Source organism: Pyrus communis, chromosome 8, assembly GCF_963583255.1.
Source record: "Pyrus communis chromosome 8, drPyrComm1.1, whole genome shotgun sequence".
In the NCBI taxonomy this organism is placed as follows: domain Eukaryota; kingdom Viridiplantae; phylum Streptophyta; class Magnoliopsida; order Rosales; family Rosaceae; genus Pyrus; species Pyrus communis.
Window position 1 is genome coordinate 6283396 of NC_084810.1, and position 21436 is coordinate 6304831.

The window sequence follows — 21436 nt, forward strand, 5'->3', positions numbered from 1 at the left end:
GAACCCCAAATTCCCAGCCCAAAAAAAAACCCTTAATTCGAGGAGTGAGAAAGAGTACAAGTTCAAAAGATGAAATTTTGTACCAGAAATGCCCAGTGATCGTTGTTGTTCTTCAGAGTCATATTCTTGTCAATCAAACCAGATTCCTACACCTAATAAATCCAATTGTAATTGGAACTTAAAATTACAAAAAGGGCAAAATAAACCCAAGATTTCAAAGCCAAGAACCCCAATTTCCCAACCCAAAAAAAAACCCTTAATTCGAGGGGGGGGGGAGAGAGAAAGAGAGTGGATTTTTGGGAATAAAAAGACAAAATTATCCTTGAGGAGCATCAGAATTCATACACGTGAGCAGTGGACAAACATCCCACAATCAAATCAAAAGTACCCAAATAGGTATTTATTATTAAACCTATTTCATTCGTCCTCATCGAATCCTCTCCACAAGGTAACCCCCAAAACATTTCTTTTTAAATTATGTTAATTGGTTAATTAATGGATTTATTACCTAATTAATCTCTTAATGGCCAATTAAACCACCAATTACATCCAAAAAATACACAAAAGGCCGGTCACCTTCTCACCAATTCAACGTCATTTCCTCTAAAAACCTAGGTCTTGACTCTTGCTAAACGCCCAAAAATTCCGCAAACACTTTTCTCTCAAAATTTTAACTTTGGCATCGGAGTTTCTTCGACGAAAGCCCACCTCCACATTCATTGTGGGCGCGTGAGGCTTTTGGCCTTGACCAAAGGAGTTATTTGTTTTGTAAGTGCAATTTTGTCCAAGATCAAGGAGGAAGAAATTTGCATCCACAAATTGGTGCTTTCATTGAGAGTTGAGTCTAACACTTGTGGAAGACTCTCGCATCCAAGGTTTATTTATTTTCTTGTCCACATTGCATGCATGATAAAGAATCTATTTACTTGCCCACGAGTCATAAGATTTGTTATATGGGGCATCGACGCTTTCTTGAAGATAATCATAGGTTTCGAAGGCAAACCACAACTTTTAATGGTCATCGAGAGCATCGTAGTGCACCAAGGTAGTGGACTGGTTTACAATGTCTCGAAGAACTTTCTACATTGAGATTTACTTTCGGAAAACCAAAGAAAAATGCTTCAGTTGGACAACGCAGAAAAAGAACTTCGAGCAGTACAAGTAGTAACAGTCAATGGAAGAAGAAATATATTTTTTATGAACTATCTTATTAGAAGCATCTGTTGAATAGACACAATCTTGATGTTATGCATATTGAGAAGAATATATGTGACAGTGTGGTGGAAACATTGCTAGATATAGAAAAGTCTAAAGATGGATTAGCTGCACGTGCAAATCCTGAAGTCTTGAACATAAGACATAGTCAACACCCACGTAGAGAAGGAAATAAAACATTTCTACCTCCAGCATTGTTCACGTTGAAATGAAAAGAAAAAACTGCGTTTTGCAAAGTGTTGTCTACTATTCGAGTCCCCGATGGACATTCATCAAATTTATCGCGATGTGTGCATGTGAATGAACGAAAAATACATGGGTTGAAAAGTCACGATTGTCATGTTCTAATGCAGCATTTACTCCTGCTTGCAATACGCCCGATTTTGCCTAAAGCTGTTACTATGATATTATTAGAGTTAAGTGCAATTTTCAGACAGTTATGTAGTAAGAAGGAGTCTGAGGAAGGATTCAAGCAACTGAATTCAAGAATTGCCTTGACATTGTGTCAACTTGAAAAAATATTCCCTCCTGCATTTTTTGATATAATGGTGCACCTTCCAGTTCACTTGGCAGATGAAGTAGCTCTTACAGGGCATGTTCAACATAGATGGATGTATCCAATTGAACAGTAATTAATAAATTTTTATAAATTTTTTACAATTCTAGTCATAACTTTAATTTATAATTATAATAATTTGTGTTTCGTTTATAATTGTAGGTATTTGCAAACGTTGAAGCACTATGTTCGTAATAAGGGTCGTCCTAAAAGTTCTATTACTAAAGCATATTTGGCGGACAAGTGTTTGTCCTTTTGTTCCATGTATCTTAGAGATGTCAAGTCTCGTTGCACCCATAGAGGCCGAAATGAAGATGGTATTGGACGTGGAGTGTCTGGTGGGTTATCAATTTTTGACTCCAAATGATGTTATATGGGTTCAGGAGAAAATGTGGAGCTTGATCTAAATGTTCTAAATAATTGTGATGAAGTTAAGCCATAGATACATTCTAAATAATTGTGATGAAGTTAAGCCATTTAGAAGGTAAGAACGTTTAATCATACGTCTTAATGTTTTATTGGTTTTCTTAACTTTGAAAAATTAATTATCTAAATTTGGACATAAATGCCCAGGCAACATGAGGAATTCTTGAAAACTAAACATCATCGAGAAAGATTAACTATGCGACAAATCAAGGAGCTAAGCAAGAAAGAATTTCCATAATGGTTTAAGCAACGTGTGAGTTGATACAACAATCGCATTATTTATTTACATTTTAATATTTTAATTATAACATGTTTATAGTTATCGTGTCAACTTTTATCTTCATTCTTATTATAGAAGAATTCAAGATGTCATCCTAATGACACGTTGATATCTCAAGACTTGCATTGGCTAGCTAATTATCCTAGCAGAGTTGTGAGTAGATATAAAAGTCACATTGTTCATAGGTTCAGATTTCGTATAAAATCTGTGGATGATAAGCATAAGAATCAAAATTGTGGTGTCTTTGTACCTGCAAATGTTCCTGGTGCAATTGGGCAAGTGAATTGTTATGGCAGAGTTGTAGATATGTTTGAGGTTAAATATTGTGGTCATGTTGAGCTGGGAGATAGGGGTCGAGCTGTGATGTTATTTAAGTGCGAATGGGTTAATAGTGAAAGTCCGCAAGGAATGAAGACTGATCAATATGGATTTACTATGGTGAACTTCAATCGATTAGGATTTAAAGATGATCCTTTCATATTAGCATCACAAGCATTTTACGTCGAGGACACAATTGAAAAAGATTGGCACGTAGTTGTTCGAACGCAGCCAAGGGATTTGTTTGACGTATTAGAGGATAATTATGCAATTGAAGATTATGCCATACCAAATTTGGATGATTAGATACTTGACCATGAAAATTTCCATACAAGGTTTGGTGTGGAAGAAACTCATTTTCATGAATCATTACCGTTGCCTACCCAGTTCGCTAGTTATGCCAATGCCGACGACAACACAACGGATGATGACATGGAATAAATATATCAATTGTTTTATGTGCTTTAAGTATTAATTAGACTATATTTTTATTTTTTATTACGTATTTTATTTAAGTTCAATTTTATTTACTAAAATGTTATATGAGATTAAAAAAAAAAAAAACTCTTTATTTTTTTTTTTGTATGGGTTAAACATTTTTTTTTTTCAAAACTTTTTCCTATCGCTTTTAGGCGACGGCATTGGTAAGATAATTTGAAATGCACTAGACGGGAACTTTCGCGCTTGTTTTCAACGAGTCAATGTCAGTTTTAAACAACGCCAACTACATTTAATTCGACGCAAGTTACATTAAATTCGATGTCTAGTATGTAATGTCGCTTGAAACCAACGCTAGTGTCTTTTAATTCGACGCCAGCTTCATTTATTTGACTGTGAAGTGACTAGTGTCGGTTAAAAGCGACGCATTTCAATGTCAGAAACTGGTGGTTTTATTTAATGTGATGTGTATATCAGTAAATATCAGAATATAGTGTCAGTTTAAACCGACAAAAAGTGTAACTAAATTGACGCCACGTTAAGCTCAATAAATTTTGTCAGAAGTGGTTGGATTTAAGTCGACGTAATGTGTGTCAGATGCTAGTGTCGGTTTCAATCAACACTAAACCTAACTTATTTCGACGTCCATGGTTTCTAATTCGATGTCAGTGGATTAATGTCGGTTTTAACCAACGCTAACTTAGTATGCATATTTAAACCCCTTCCTTTCCCTTTTCATCCGTGCTCTTGTTTCTTCCCAAATTTCTGTCTGTCCTTCTCCTTCCCAATTTCGTCTGTACTTCCATTTCTTCTCCCTTTTCAATTTTTGTACTTCTCCTTCGAGAAACTGTAACTATGGATCATCATCTTGAAGATGAACATGCTGACGAGGAAGAAGGCGAAGGTGGTCTATTTTTAATTTATTATGGTTATTAATTTTTGTTTTTTTATTTGTATTCTAACTAGTATATTGCCTAGATTGAAAATATATTTTTGTACCTTGGTTTTTTATTGTTTTTTCTATATTCATAAGGATCAACTCAACAAAGACGGGGACCCTCAATTCCCAATTGGAAGGAACAGCCTTGTTCTTTTGATGCTTCTGGAAAATGCATTAGTGAAAATTCAAGTGCACTTTCAAAACATGTAGCGGCAGAGGTTAGAGATTATAGAAATATTTCGTTGGTGAGAGATTGGCGTATGATCAAGGAAGATCGTAGAGAAGCTTTCTGGAATAGAATAAAGGTATTAATATTTTTTGTTACTTGAAGAGATTGGAATAAATCAATGTTTATAGTTATGATTATTTTGCTTCAGTTTTTTGATGAGTATAGGAAACTATTATTTTTGATGAAGAAGATATACCGAAAATGCCAATGATCCGTCACATGACACTTCATATTGCGGAGCATGCGCATAAGGAGTACCCAAATAAATTTAAAAAAAAAACATTATACTGATCAACCAATCGAGGAGCGCCAGAAGACTCATCCTAATGTGGATCCTCGACAGTGGGCTGATTTGGTGGCTCACTGGAATACGGAAAAAACAAAGGTAAATGGTTAATGTTTTGTTTTATTATAGCCTGAAATTTGTTTAATTAATTTTTTTTTCTTCAGGAGATTGTTACAAATAATAAGCACAATTGGCGGTTGAAAATAATGAACCACACATCCGATGCAAAATCTTTTGCAAGAGTTCGGGCAGAACTTGTAAGGGTTCTACATTTTGAAGAATCATAAAAAAATTTAAATTTAATATATAATTAGTAGAAATTTGTTATTAATTTGATGGTTGCTGAAAACTGGTTTGTTTTTTTTATTGACTCATTATTATAGCGGAAAAAGAATGGGAAGGAGGCGGATCCTGTTTCGTTTTTTCGTTACTGTCAGACTCAGAAGGATAACACTTGGATTGATGAAACATCTGAGCATACTGCAGTAATTGATTTTTTTTTTTTGTGGTAGTATATTAAAGTTATTAATTTTTATTATCTGCAGATGAATTTTTTTTTTTTAAAAAAATTTATTCGAAGGCAACTATGGAGGGGCATATTCAAACTATGTTCAGTCTGGGCAAGAGGATAGTGATGACCTTAGGACCCGGGTTTATGTGGAGACAATGGATCCTGAGCATTATAATAGAGTACAAGGTTATGGACATGGTGTGACTCCGGATATGGTGTCGTATGCATCTTCTTCAACTTCTAGTTCTAATTCTTCCAAAAGATCATCTAAGAGTTCACTGGCAATGTTGATGACTGAGAACAATGAATTGAGAAGGAAGGAAAAAGCTAATGCTAAAGGGGTGGCAGACTTAGAGGTTAAGCTTGAAGAAACATGCAACCAGCAGCAGCTAAACAATCAGTTATTGGCGGTGTTTCAACAAAAAATTCAGCCGCCCCCACCGTATAGCCCAGGAACCCAACAAACAGGCCAGAGTCAGCCTGTTCCTCCATATTCATGCCCACAAGGAACCCAACAGTCAGCCTCATGTTGCACCTACATATCAGTATACAGGCTATAATCAGCAACCTCCTTCCCATCCGATGTATCCGACACAGCCCATGGCATACATGCAACAGCCACACATGCCATACATGCAGCTGCTGCCATATCAAGTGCATGCATATCGACCCGAGATGCCTTCTTCTAATGATGTTCCAATTGGAGTGTTTTCTGGAATGCTCGTAGGTGCTCCATTAGATGTTGACATGGCGAGGGTTTTTGGATCACAAGGAGGATCTGAAGAAGGATCCAGGCAAGGAATTGGGTCACATTCGGGCTCCGCTTCTGCCGAGTAGTGTATGTGGTACGGCTATGTATGACACTTGTGCCACCATTTATGGTCTCTATATCTTTTTTTGTGTGTTGAATTTGCAATGGCGGATTTAATGTTTGTTATGACGAATAAGTTTTGTATGTTATGTGAAATATAAAATGTTTGTTATAAGTTTTTGTTAATGGTTGCCTCGGCTAATATATGAATTATAGTTAAAATTATTTCCATATAATTTGCAGTAACTGTTATTAACTAGAAATTGTTATCACATTATTTTTAAAATAACTGGTGTTGTTTTTTGGACGAGAGCAGTATAATTTTTTTAATATATCAGGTGTCGCTTTATGGACGACAGTAGCGAGATTATTTTATTTATTTAACTTATATGATGTCGGTTTGGACCGACAGGAAGTCTGATTTTTTTATTGTTTATTTGTTTCTTAATGTCGGTTTTGACCGCCATAATGTCAGATGTCGATGTCGCTTATAAGCGACGAAATAGCCTATGTCGTTTTTAAGCGACGTTGTTGTTTATTTTTATTTTATATTACTTTACTTCTTGGTGGTGGATTAAAGGGCCTAAGCGACGCCATTACCCTTTTGGTGACGGTAGTATTAGTGTCGGTTACTATATGCGACATTGCACGAGTTAATGTCGGATTTTTACCAAATATGCGACAGTAATCGGTGTTTCTTGTCGGCTTTAAACCGCCTGTAATATCCCCTTTTCTAGTAGTGTCAATAAAGTATCAATTTATGAAAGTAAAGACAACACATAAAAAGAACATTAAAACTGGAAACCAAGTCGTGATACTTCACCATTTAACATAGAAATTTTATCTTGCCCACATACACTGAAATCATTTTTTGTATCTATACACTAATAATTTGACATTCAATACGGAAAAAATAATCATGACTATTCCTCTCTTTTTAAATTTTCAGGGAAAAATTGAACCACAAACAATCAAAAAACCCAAATAAAAAATAAATTTAACAGCAAAGAGCAAGCTCCAAAATAAAACCCTAAAAGACACCAAAATCTAAAAAAAATTATATATATATTCCCACATATTCGACTTTCACACAATAGAAAACACAACTTCACAATATTAAAAATAAAATAAAATAAAATTTGTTGTAGAAAATGCTAAAAGAAAAAAACTGAAATTATTTACCTTGAGCATAAATGGCTTCGAAGCTGCACACAGAAGCCCCAAAAAACGAAGAGTAAAGTGTCTTGAAACAAAAAAAAAAAAAAAAAGCAAATCGTACAACCAAACGACAGTTCTAAAGATATAAATAAAACACCAAAAATTACAAAAACTAAATTAAACATAGAGCAACATGTTTTGAAACGAAAAACACAAACAAATTATACACCCAGTGTGATAGCCCATTCCGAATTAATTTACCGATAGCGCGAGAATAACGTTTTTTTTCCTTTACTCGTTAGTGATTGTGTGTGTGTGAATGGGCTACGTTTTGGATTTGGTGATTGGTTTAAACACACACACACACGTCCACACATGCACACGTGCACCTTTTTTCTTGCTATCGATGTACGCAGGAGGAATAAATCTTTTCTGGAACAACTCCTTAAATACCTCCCAATCTGCAGCTTTCTCTCAAGATAAGTCATCGGCCTGCTGCTCTCATCATGACGCAGGTTCCTTACCCAGAAATCATGTGGTCGTCTCTACCCACCTGTCTGCAGATAGACTCCCCTGACTCCACATCAGTCTGAAGGTCTTCTCAAGGTGATTCAAGTGGGACGATAGTTGTGAGCAGAGCTTCCAACAATTGAAGTACTTTCTCACTTATGCACCGATGTTAGCACTTCCAAATGATAGTGGTAACTTTGAGATCTATAGTGATGCGTCGTTGAATGGTTTGGGCTGCGTACTAATGCAACACGGCAGGGTTATCGCTTATGCTTCAAGACAATTGAAGCCTTATGAGATGAATTACCCTACTCATGATCTTGAGTTGGCGACAATCATGTTTCCACTGAAGACTTGGAGACATTATCTTTATGGTGAAAGATGTAGGATCTTCACGGATCACAAGAGTCTCTAGTACCTATTTACTCAGAGAAATTTGAACCTTCGCCAACAGAGATGGATAGACTGCTAAGTGATTACGACTGCACGATCGAGTATCACCTAGGACGTGCAAATGTGGTGGCTGATGCACTTAGTCGGAAATCTCATGGTAGAATTGATATTTTACATGCAAGCCGTGTTCCTCTTCTTGCTGATTTTAGGTCAATCGGAGTAAAGTTAGAAGTGGAAGCTCGAGATGAAACCTTACTAGCTCATTTTCAGGTTAGGCCAATCTTGATTGGCCGTATACTCAAGGCACAGATCGATGATGATGAAACTCAGAAGCTGATTCGGCTAAGAAATAAGGGGAAAAAGAAATATCTTCGGATTCGAGAATCAAATGGCATGCTCATGCTAGAAGGTAGAATGCATGTACCGAACAACGTGAAGTTAAAGAGGGATGTTCTGAATGAGGCACATATATCGGCATATGATATGCATCTGGGAAGCACTAAAATGTATCATACCATACGACCATTTTACTATTGGCCGGGTATAAAAAGAAAGATTGTTGAGTATGTTAGCAGATGTATTGTATGACAACAGGTTAAAGCTGAGAGAAAGAAGCAGTTTGGACGGATGCAGCCACTTCCCCGTTCCACAATGGAAATGGGAAAATATTACCATGGATTTCATGTATAAGCTTCCCTATACACGGAATGGTTATGATGTCGTTTGCGTAGTGGTTGATCGGCTCACCAAGTCCCTGCATTTTATTCCAATTCAAGAGAAGTTTTCCCTGAAACAATTAGCTGAGCTCTTTGTGTCAAAGCGCTAAATACCATGGTGTACCAGTCAGCATCATCTCTAATCGAGATCTGAGATTTACTTCTAAATTCTGGATAGCATTTCAAGAAGCTCTTGGTTCGAGATTACTGTATAGTACGGCTTATCATCATCAAACAGATGGGTAATCTGAGAGGACCATTTAGACACTGGAGGATATGTTGAGATCCTCTATTTTTGCAGTTTGGCGATGCATGGCATAAATGTCTAAATCTGATGGAGTTTACCTATAACAACAGCTACCATTTGAGCATTGGTATGTCACCTTTCGAGGCATTGTATGGTAAATCATGTCATACACCATTGTGTTGGTTAGAGGTAAGCAACAGAGTTTTGGAGGGCCCAGAGATAGTGGATGAGACTACCCAAAATATTCAAGTAATCAAGTTTAACCTGAAAGTGGCCCAGGATCGTCAGAAGAGTTTAGCAGACAGACATGCCACTGATTGGACCTATAAGGTAAATGATTAGGTATTCTTGAAGCTGTCGATGTGGAAGGGTGTTGTATGGTTCGGGAAAAAGGGGAAATTGAGTCCCAGGTATATCAGACCATACAAGATTACTGAGTAGATCAACGAAGTATCTTATAGACTTGAGTTACCCTCGGAGTTGTCTAGAGTGCATGATGTATTTCACGTTTTAATGCTTTGTCATTATGTCTCAAATCCATCACATATGTTACCTCCGCAGCCATTGGAAATTAATCCTGATTTGACTTATGACGAGGAGCCGGTGACTATATTGGACTGGAAAGATAAGGTTATGAGGAATAAGACAGTGCGTTTGGTGAAGGTTTTGTGGAGGAATTACTCGGTAGAGGAGGCCACCTGGGAGACAGAATAGTGGATGGAAGAAATGTATCCACGCTTGTTTTACGAGTATTAGTGGATTTTTTTTATTATATAAATTTTGAGGACGAAATTTTTATAAGGGGGTAGGTTGTGATAGCCCGTTCCGAAATAATTTACCAATAGCGTGAGAATGACGTTTTTTTGCCCTTACTCGTTAGTGATTACGTGTGTGTGAATGGGCTACGTTTTGGATTTGGTGATTGGTTTAAACACACACACACACACGTCCACACAAACACACGTGCACCCTTGGTTCTGTCTCTCTCATCCTTCTCGACACTTCTTCCATTTTCACCATGTTGTATGGACAGCTTCACACCTTACAATTGTGGCACGGATCGAGGTTCCAAATACCTTCTTTGTGTTCCTTGTGACCTAACCAACACACTCGTACCCTTGATTTGGCTTGGAACCCTCGAAAACCCTTTGAATCCATGGACTCCGTCGATAGAACTCTTCACATGCTCGTGATCGTGGAGGTTTTATCGAGTTTTAAGATCAAAAGGAGTCTTAAAAATTTCTCATGAAGCTCAGAGAGCAAGTTTGAAGGATTTTGGACGTTGGGATAGCAAGTTCTAAAGTTGGCCGAATTTTGTGAGATTTCTCCGGCGAGATTCCGGCATTTTTGGTGCTTCAAAGTGGTATAAAATTCTTTCCCTTGTCCTAAGCTTCATTTTGACATAAATTTTGTGCAGTTTGGTTGAGAAATGAGTGAGAAAAGTGAGTTTGAAGATTTTCCAGAATTTGGCGACGCAGGGTGGCCAGCGCCGGATTCCGGTGACTTAAGGTAGGAGACGACGGAATATTCTGTCAAAGTTGACGGAATATTCCTAATGGAGACTAGCGACGTTAGGTTAAAGTTAACGGAATATTCTGGTTTTTGACGGAATATTCCCTAAAGGCGTTAAGGATTCCGTCTGTGTGCCAGGCACGTGCCTGCGCGTGGGAGGCACGTGCCTGGGTGTGGAAGGCGTGTGTGGCTGTGCCTTGGCTGGCGCGTGGGGGCGCGTGAGGCTTCAAAAAAAATTTCTAAAAATATGGAGGTGTTCATGGATTGAGTAGAGCATGTTGGTATATTCAAACACCCTAATTGAGCAATGTATGAGAAGTTATTACCTAAGGTTGGTTATGTGCGTTAAATTGATGATTTTATAGTTGTTTCACATATAGGTGAGGACTATCCTGATGAGGAGCGCAGCCACACGAGGCTCGGGGCCTACGACCCTTCTACGTATCAGTGAGTGGGTTTTTGTTTTAAGTATATATATATATTATGATTGGTATTTTTCCAGAAATTACGTTTTAATGGTTTTATATTGAAATGGTTTATAATTGAAATGCCATGTCGAATATCGTTGATACTATTATTTTTGTGATTGCGTTGGTTATGCTTTGGTACCTCAGATGCTCAGGTAAGTCAGATGAATATGTTTGTTAGTGATAGTTGTGGTGACGATGAGATTAAGTTATAGCTTATATTCCTGCACCTCGGTGTTTGTGCTCTGCCAGAGTAGGGCCTAGCCTTTACGTGATCGTTCACCTCCCGCACTGTACGCTCACCTTGGATCCAAGGCAGGTGCCAGCCTGTCGTATAAACCATTATAAGTGGTTCCGACTCGTAGGTGACTTGCGATACATAGCACAGCCTTCACGTGATCGTAGCACTGAGCGTATTTATTTACAGCATCCTGTCGTACAAACCACTATAAATTATTCCAACTCGTGTGCAGGATAATGGTTGAGGAGCTATAGATTCAGCCGTACAGGTCACTTTAGGCGACTCCGGCTGAAGTACTGATATTACTAGCATATTATGATTTGTTTTATCTCACCTGCTTGATGCTTATACTGTTTGATTGGATATTCTGACACGGCATTTTTTGGCATGACATATTTGAGCTTTATTGTTTGTCGCATGAATTATTATACGAGTACGTATAGTATTTCTAGGAAAGTATACGGGTTTTACAGAGAGGGGTTATTACTCGATATTGAAATGGTTTTGGAAAAACTTTATTTTTGCCCACTCACATTTTCTGTTTTGCGCCCCTCCAGGTTTTAGGTAGAGGTGACATTGGTGGCGAAAGAGGCATCGGGGCAGTTCTGGCAAAGCACCCTCCATGTAGGATTTTCTAGTTATCGCTTATGTAGTACTTGTTTATTTTTGGACTGCACCTAGGATATTTGAACTTCTATTTTGCATTTTCCTTCCGTTTTCGTCACTACCACTCACTGATCTTTTATTGTAATTATCTTGTTCGGCTTTATTTTCCTCGTATTTCCACTCTAGTACTTCCGCAATGCGCACTTGACTGCGTCATTCTCGCGTGACGGCCAGCACGCCCCGATATTTGGATCGGGGTGTGTCACCTAGACATTGGATCTAACGATATAAAGAAAACACCCAGAATTAGAAGAAGAAAAATTCATACAAAAATCCCATTTGAACATGAAAAACTACAAAAAAAATAAATTAAAACAAAACTATAAAGGTTAAAAAAACTCACCACCAAACAGAGGTGGACCTTGGAGGTAACAAATACACCCTAATAAAATCGAAAAACCAACATAATCAGTATTGACCCAGGGATTTTAAACACAAGATGCAACAACTATTAATTTTTCCAAGGGTTTTAAACGCGAGAAATTTGCACAAATGATTTGGCTGAGAAAAATGAGAAAGATCATAATCCACCTCCATATCACAGAAGGGCATATGGAAAGTATGGAAATGGGAAGGCAGACAATTCACCTTCATTTTGGAGAGATGCAATTGAAGAGAGCTTATCCACGATGATCGACGCATGGCAAAACAGTGGAGAATGCATGAAAAGGTTATGCAAGGATGATGAGTATACACCACAATAAATTATGGTGAGCAAAAATGCATTCAAAGAGATAATAAGACAATCACATTTTTATAATGAGCAAAAATGCACTTAAACAGATAATGAGCAGACAATCTGCCTCTAAGAAGAAAAGCAACGGGCAAGCTCAAACAGGGGCAAACATGTGGGGTAGAAGAGCACTAAACCGGCTTCTCATAATTTTTAACTACTGTTTTTCCATACATTCAATTCGCTTTATAATTGTGTTATTGTTTGCTGCCACAAACCATGTGGCCTGCTTAATTCCCATTTTTAAAATATTTTTTTGGTCCTGGCACCCATGTATCCAATTTTTTTTTATAATTGTTTGTTTACTGTGCATGGCCTGGTTTAACTCCCATTTTAAATAAAAAATTTAGGAAACATTTTTATTCATTATCGTTTAGTGTGGTGTATGTTCATTAGCCTATTTATTATTATTATATGAGTTTGAATTTCGAGATTCATATAGTAAATAAGCATAAATTTCAAAATTCAAACGTATATAGCGGTGATAAATAGGATGATAAATATACATCACATATAAATGATAATGAGCAAAAATGCACTAAAAAACTTATGCTACCATCTGTTTTTTAATTATTATTTTATATTTCTCTGTCTCCCAAATGATATACGTAGGTTTAAAAAAAAAAAAAAAAAAAGAAGCAAGAATAGACAAATGACGCGAGGCCAATAAGGACAAAACGGACATTTTACTGTAGCAAACGTAAACAGTACAGAACGTAAAGAAGAAACCGAGGGCATTTGCGAGGAGCAATGTCCGGAAGAAAGGAAAGACGTGATGTACAGTTGCACAGTTGCGGGGAACTGTTCTAGATGTCATGAGGTTGTGTTTTTTAATTATTTTTTTTCTGGTGATAGGCGTCCTATCTCACTCAGTCTCCATGCTCAGCGTTTCTGTGCATGTTCCAGATTTTTGTTTTTTTAATTATTTTTTGGTGGAAAAGCATGTACCATTGCTGCCCGTGAATTAGATAAGGATAAAATGCTGGAATCAAATAGAGAGTCGGATGGTGACGTAAAAAATTAAAAAAAAAAGGAATCCCGAAGAAAAGAAGGGTAATAATAAGGGTAAGGAGGTCATTTTCCTGCAGCAGAGAGGGAAAAAAGGTCCGGCAAGGAAGGAATGAGAGGGCAACTTGGAAAGTTCACTGCTGATGAACACTCACCCCTTTCACATGATGAATATAAATATATGAGGCCAACTGAGGTTTAGTAGATATAAATATATGAGTTTTATATCATAGAGAGAAGGGAATCCACGGGACTGATGTGGCTGCGGCAGTAAGGATGCCAAAGTGGGGTCCGTAGGATCAGGTGTGGAAGGGCGCAAAGGCACAACAGATGAACCCACGGCATTGGACTGGGATAAGATGTCGGCACGGGACTTGGATTGTTTGCGCTCTCCGTTTCATATTTTTTTCATCATCTCTTATATTTTGTGATCACAGTTAAATTATATCAACATTTTATATTTCTATTACTTTTTATTTTATTATTTTTATAAAAAAATCAATATATATGATTATTATATAATCATGATATAATTATTATATATATAGTAATTATATAATTATATATATATAATTGTTATAAGGATATAAAATTATTAAATTAATATTTTGCCGATAGCATATCGGGTTACCCACGTATATACTTGAACTGATCCGTTATTTTAACGGATGTTTATCGGGTTATCTTATAACGATCCGATTCGTTATCAGTTTGATTGGATAAGTTGTTAATTTCGTATCATTTTATATTGAATTAACGGATTGGGTTAGAAATTGATAGGCTTAATCGAAATAATGCCCTACAGTGGAAAAGGACAAACTCCTAAACGTCCCAGCAATTATGTGACCCCTGAATAAAAAGCTCCCACTCATAAAACATGGAAGGGAGCATTGCCGTTCGCTGACATTCAAATTATTGCATAATTTACAGATTTTTCACGTGATTTATGAATATCTGAGTGTTATCAAATTCTACATTTGAGGTCAGATTATCACATATAAAGACCGAAGACCACATCTAAAGAAATCCAAAGAGGTCAGATTATCACCACACTTCCAAGCATCATGCACAAACTGCTTAAACTCAGGATGCAACAGCCACATGGTTTCAAATTTAAACAATTTGTTTGCCACCTTTAGTTACGGACCATTAGTTACTAACAAAAAAGGGATATGATCCGACCCAAAAATAGGGTAATTACGTAAGTTACAGTTACCATGCAACTGAAGCCAGTCCGAGTTAGCAACTATTCTATCAAGCCTTTCAAAAATTATGGTATCATCTGAGTGTTTATTTGTCTACGTAAAAAGGAACACTAGAAGCATCTAACAATATTAGTTTACCCGCATTTAAAAAGTTTATAAAGTTGTTAATATGCACATTGGTACTTTGGTTACCACCCCATTTTTCCTCTACATTAATGATGTTATTGAAATCACCTAAGATCGTCCAAGGCTTATCTTTAGGATCAAGGCGCAACAACTCATGCCACATGTTAATAACTTGAAGCGCTTTTTGTGGGGAAACATACACAAACATAGCAAAGTACTCAACGTTCATTTTAATATATTTAATTTCCATATGTATAAAACGAGAGCAAGCATCAATGACATTAATATACAAAGGCCCCCAGCCCTTCCATCGGGGTTATGTAAAAAAAAAAAATGATCAAAATACTTCCCAAAAATCCTAACAGGGGGTTTTAGCCATGGAGATCTTAGTTTCCACAACACAAAATAAATTTAGTTTTTCCAAACTACATAAATAACTGAAATTACACCTAAACTCTGGTCTACCGATTCCCTTACATTCCAAACCATGCACTTCATTAATCCAGTTCGTTAAGGTAGGAACTCAATCCCACTTCTGCAGTATCCTCTTCACGAACACGTTTCCTTGGACTCAGCGTTCCTATAATTAGTCTAGCACTCACAGGGCACCCTCAATAGTACGACAAACCGCAACCAGGCTCCCAAACTTGTCCCTATTATCACCCTCTTCACTTCTTATTCTTGACATCCCAACATCCTGACTATGAGTAAATTCATGCATAGCATCAAAGAAGTCAATATGCAATCTACTCTCGGAGTTAACACATATGTCATCACAAATCAAAGCAAAGTAAGTCTCATCCGCAAACATATCATCATACCTAGCAAATTCAACTAAAATAGCATCCACTAAATTCATGTTTGCATTCAAAAACACATAATTAAGAATAATAGGCAAATTAGAGCGTGAAGATCTTACCCCCTAATCCCGATCCACACCTTTCCCTGCCCTTCTCCAATCCTGAACCAAATTAGCCCTAGCCACCCACTTAGTCTTAGGGCAAGAAACCACCTCCCTAAAAGACTTATCATCTCTTAAACTCTCACTAACCAATCTTTTATCAGCCCTATTCTCCATTTTGGATTAATAGCAGTCCAACCATCCTCATCAGAACCATCATCCTCTACACAATGTCCCATCTGCTCAATCTCAATGGTCTCCTCTTCCACCATAGCAGCACAACATCACATACTTTTGCAGATTAGCTTTCATATCTACATCCACCACCGTATCTTCTGGGAACACCGAAGGTTCATCTTCATTGACCTTGTTGATCATGAAGTAGCCATCATCAGCCTACACCTCGGGGCAGACATAACCATCATACCTCATTCTATCGCAATAAAAACAGACCTAAAAAAGTTTTTTGTAACTCACAAGAATGAGGCATTCCTTATCCTGGTTAATAATAAGCACCCGCTTCAGTGGAAACCTCAGATCCACCTCTAACAGAACCTTGACAAATAGGCCATTCAAACCCAAAGTCACTTCGTCCACCCTCAGCAAACTCCCTAATGGCTAAGTAATATCCTTGATTATATTATCCTCCTTATATTGGAAAAGAACCCTAGGTAGTCTGGCCCATGTAACAAGCTTGACAATCGCGTCCAAATCCTTAAAACCTGTGGTTTACCTTTCCAGATGAAGGATTTGACCCCTGACATACCAGGGTCAATTCCTCATGACAAACATTAGATCATCCACTTCCGTAAACACCACTGTGAACCATCTTCTACCAAAAGGATCAAGGTAGAAGGTATTTTTTACTTCATTTCTCCATAATAAGCCAAGCTTCCACTTAATCAATCTTACTTCCAAGGGCTACCCAAACATCTTCCCTATCAGCATTCTAGATTGCATGTGCTCAACATTGATCGATGAGCACAAGTTAGTATTCACCCTAGTCACAGCTTTCTCTATGGTGAAAGTACTCCTAGCCTTTTCAACAACCACAGGTTCCTGCCCAGGTTGAGGAACCGGGAAGGGGTTCTCCCAACTAGGCATATAGGAATCAGAACAAATCCTAGGCCTAAGGGCCAAGCTTGAATTAGAGGCAGCCATGTGAGAGTTAGACATCTTAAAGACAGATGATGAGAAGAAATTAAAAGGCAGGGAAGCAGGTGAAGGCCAAAGGCACCACCAAAACCTGCATAAATAGCCCAACTTTTGGGGGAATCCAACCATCAAAACACACTAGCGGATTAAAAATCTCATTACCAAACTATTCAAACGAGGAAGCTCAAAGGTAATAATTGTAAAACTCACACAGTTAATGGCCCTAGATCTATCCCCCAAATTAAAAGCTAATAAAAAACTATCTTGTGTGCACAGAAACTGCTTAAATAAAATGACCAACACCAAATGAGAGCTTAATCGTCTCCAAACAGAGTAACAAAAACAATTACCACACTAGAACCAGATCATCAATGGCGTCATGTAATAATCAAAGAGGCACGTTGAAACCCCAACCGTCACAAACCCGAGCCTTAAACCTAGGGTAGCCAAATCGTCCCAGAAACAGAGAACCATACAAATACAAACACAATCAATCAAGTCTAAATTCGCCCAATCAGCAAACCACAAAAGCCCCAATCAGCAAACCACAAAAGCAACATACTAGCCACGAAACAACTCCTCAGAAAACCACAAAACGTGTGAAAAATACGAAACCATCTTACACAACCTACGTGAAGAGGATGCAGAAACTTAAGAGCTTTCCCCAGACGCACTAGCCACTCATACGAACTCCAATTAACATTGTTCCCTAAACGATTTAACACCTTAATTATCGCAGCCCTAGTTAACGAAACCCTAATTATCCTTTCAAGATTCAACCTAACCCTCTCAATAAGCAAACAAGCAATAACTCGAACTGAATCAACCCAAATCTTCTCACAAACCTTGCTTGAAACAGCAGATTTCGATTCTCACATGCGCCAACGATGCAGCGCACAGAGAAACCCTAGAGCCTTCCTCATTTATCCATTGTTACTTATCAGCTGGTGGATTTTTTGAATTATAGTAAAAAAGTAGGGGAGTAGGAAAGACTTCATTAAACTAATGGCAATTGGCATGTTTGAATCATTGTCATCCCGGCATATTTCGCGTTTTACTAACGCACAAGTTATGGAAAAGTAAATGGCTCCTACGTCGAAATTAGTTATGCCAGACCTAATTTCCCTTACCAAGTAAACATCCTCGAGCAAACATTTGGAACAGAATTGTAGACTTTGGCCTTTGGGTTTCATTTGAATTCCTAGACATTGCCAGCAAATTTAAGCCGATATGGCAGTTTGCTCTGAGTAAACATGATATGAAGCAACAAGGTTTTACTTTTCGTTGGAAATGAAGCTTTCTTGAATGCTACAATCTGCAAGAAAGCTTGATGATTATTTATTTATTTATTTATTTATTTGGTATTCGGGAGGTGTGTAATTACCTAAGATGAAAGCACAACAATTTTGGTTTTTGATTTTTTTGGGAAAACTTTTTAAGGGTGTACTTTCATGTCAATTTTTTATTACAATTATTATAAATTTTTTCAAAATGACTATAATTCTATATGGTATCTAAATTTTGTTTATTTTTCCAAATTTCCTGATTTATTCTTCAACAAATCGTCAAAAGCTCCATTAACTTTAACAATTTTATGTGTTTTGCAGCTTTATATTGGGGAAGCTCTCCCATTCACTCCTTAAAAAATAAAATTAACAATAGAATAGAACAAATTCATAACATCTTAAAGACTCTTTTAAGTCTTAACATTTTTATGTTAATTTGGTGTGTTGAATCTTGACCTTGAATTGTAATTGAACTTACCTCTGCCTTTGTCCCTATAATTGTTGCTTCTGTATCCACCATTGTAGCCACCATTGTAGTTTTATGAACCATTATTATAGCTATTTTGATTTCCAGAGAAATAGCCTTGACTGTTTGAGTTGTTGGGTTGATTTGATCTACCCTCAAAAGATGAACCGCAGTTACTTGAATCGATAGAACTAGAATCAAGAACTAATGTTTTCCCTTTTGAAGCATGAGTGCATGTCATCATTGCAGTTCCAAAAGACATATTGGATTCCAGTGACTGATTAGTAGTTCTTCAGGAAGCAACTAAGATTGAAAATCTTTGATGGAGATACCATTTTCCCTTCCTCTGATAACACATTTAAATGTGTTGTATTCTGTAGTAAGTTCCTTGAGAGCAAGAATGATGATATCAATATCTTCGAAGATAACTCCAGCTGCTGCAAGATGGTCTCTTGCATCTTTAATCTTCTGCAGGTACTTAGAAATTGAGCCAAACCCTTTCTTGATGTTCTGAAGCTTAATCTTTAAATTAAAGATACTTGTTTTAGTCATAGATGAAATCCTTTCCTTGAGATTCACCCACATTTCATTAGAACTTGTACTAGCAATGATACAAGATACTGATGTTCATGATAAAGTTGCAGTAATGAGTTGCATGATTGCACGATCATGCATTTTCCAAACTTGGTAGGCATCTGTCTCCACTTCTTCGACAGTTGAATTATTGACAAATCTTGTTGGACATTTCTTGGTGCCATCCACAAATTCCAGAATTTCATGGCCTTCAAGAAGCAATTTAATCTGAAAGCTCCAAGTTAAGTAATTGGTGGCATCCAATTTCACTGTAAAGGATGTTGATACTATTGGAATAAGGTTGGTGATTGGTGACAGAACAATTTGTAGTTGCGCTGCTGTAACCATCTATGCAGAAATGGAGAAATTTCTTCACTGATGCTTTTAATCAAACAGTTGATCTTTGTGACAAAAACTCCAATTTTCTTGTGAATTCGATATGGGATTTGCTCAATTTTATCTTAGAAGTTGTACAAAATAGAGGATTGAGAAGATAAGATAATAGAGATTTCAAGGAGAATGCCGAAGCGCCGAATTGTTTCTTGGTGAGGATACCATGTGAGAACTGAGAAAAATGCACAAGAAATGCAGAAGAAGTTTAGAGAGAGAGAAAGAGAGAGAGATGAGCGCTTTGTGAATTGATCTTTCCTGAATACCAAGTAATTGTTTTTACAAAGGGCTTATATACTAAACCATTACAAAGCTTGCTAGTTAAGCTAATACAATGTGTAACCTCCTTACTTCAACAAACTACAATTCTAACAGGCTTGTTAGCCAAAATGGTCCCTGAGATTTGCATAACACATTATTTTGGTCCTTAAGATTCGAAATCAATAGAAATAGTCCTTGACATTGTCCACCATCAATCATTTTGGTCCTTCTGTGCAAAATTTCTAACAAATGTGCCCTCAATTTAATAAACAATGGGCCAAAATGATTTAATAAAAATTAATTCTATTCTTATTTAATGGAGATTTTTCAAGGAATGACCAAACTGATTGATGGTGGACAAACTCAAGGACCAATTCTATTGATTTCAAATCTCATGGACCAAAGTGAGAAGCTATACAAATCACAGATACCGTTTTGGCTAAAAAGTCATTCTAACAACCTACAATCATAACAACCTTTATATAACAACCCTCCTTATCCATTGACATGTGTCACAATCTTAACCATTGTTTCCTCTTCACTTAGATCACTAGCTTTGATATTCTTACATGATCAAATGAGATCAGATCTAATGAAAAAAAAAAAAAAAAACTTGACGGCCCAAAATTAAATCTAACGTCTAAATAATTTAAGAAAATTATTTAAATCAAATTTAACTTGAAGCTTGAATACCATGATTTAAACTTTGTTCAGTATAAATCCTATAATTTTTAATTACTTATTGAAATTTGAATATTTTTAGATTAGAATATTCATAAAAATAAATACATAAATTTTATTTTCAAAAAAGTTACCGAAAAAAAAATTTGGCTAATCCATTATTTAATAATCACAGACTAAAATTTTAAACCATAAGGTTTGGAGGAGAAAAACAGTTTATGGGTTATGGCTTAAATTTTTAAGCTTTATTTCTAGGGGTTGAAGCCATGTCCAACCATGGGATAAAGCTTAAAATATAAGCTTTAGAACCGCCCAAACCATCTCCAACTATTAGGCTAAAATAAGTCATGGAAAGAAAATATATCTCAATGCTAAATTCCCCCTAAGATTTAAGCTTGTTTTAAATTATTCTGGACCCACCAAATTATGATATTTTTAACTTTTTTTTTTTTTTACTTATCATCTAACGGTTGTGATCAAATGAGATCAAATCTAATGGTTAAAAAAATTTGATGGCCCAAATTAAATCTAATGTTTATGCATTTGTATGATTTTTAATTACTTATCGAAATTAAAATATTTTTATATTAAAATGCTCATAGAAATAGATTAGGATAATCTACATAAAATTTATTTTCAAAAAAGTTAGGCTAAAATCATATAGCAGAAAAGCAATTTCTAAATTATGGCTTAAAAAAATTTTGCTTAAATTTTTTAAATTTAAATATTTT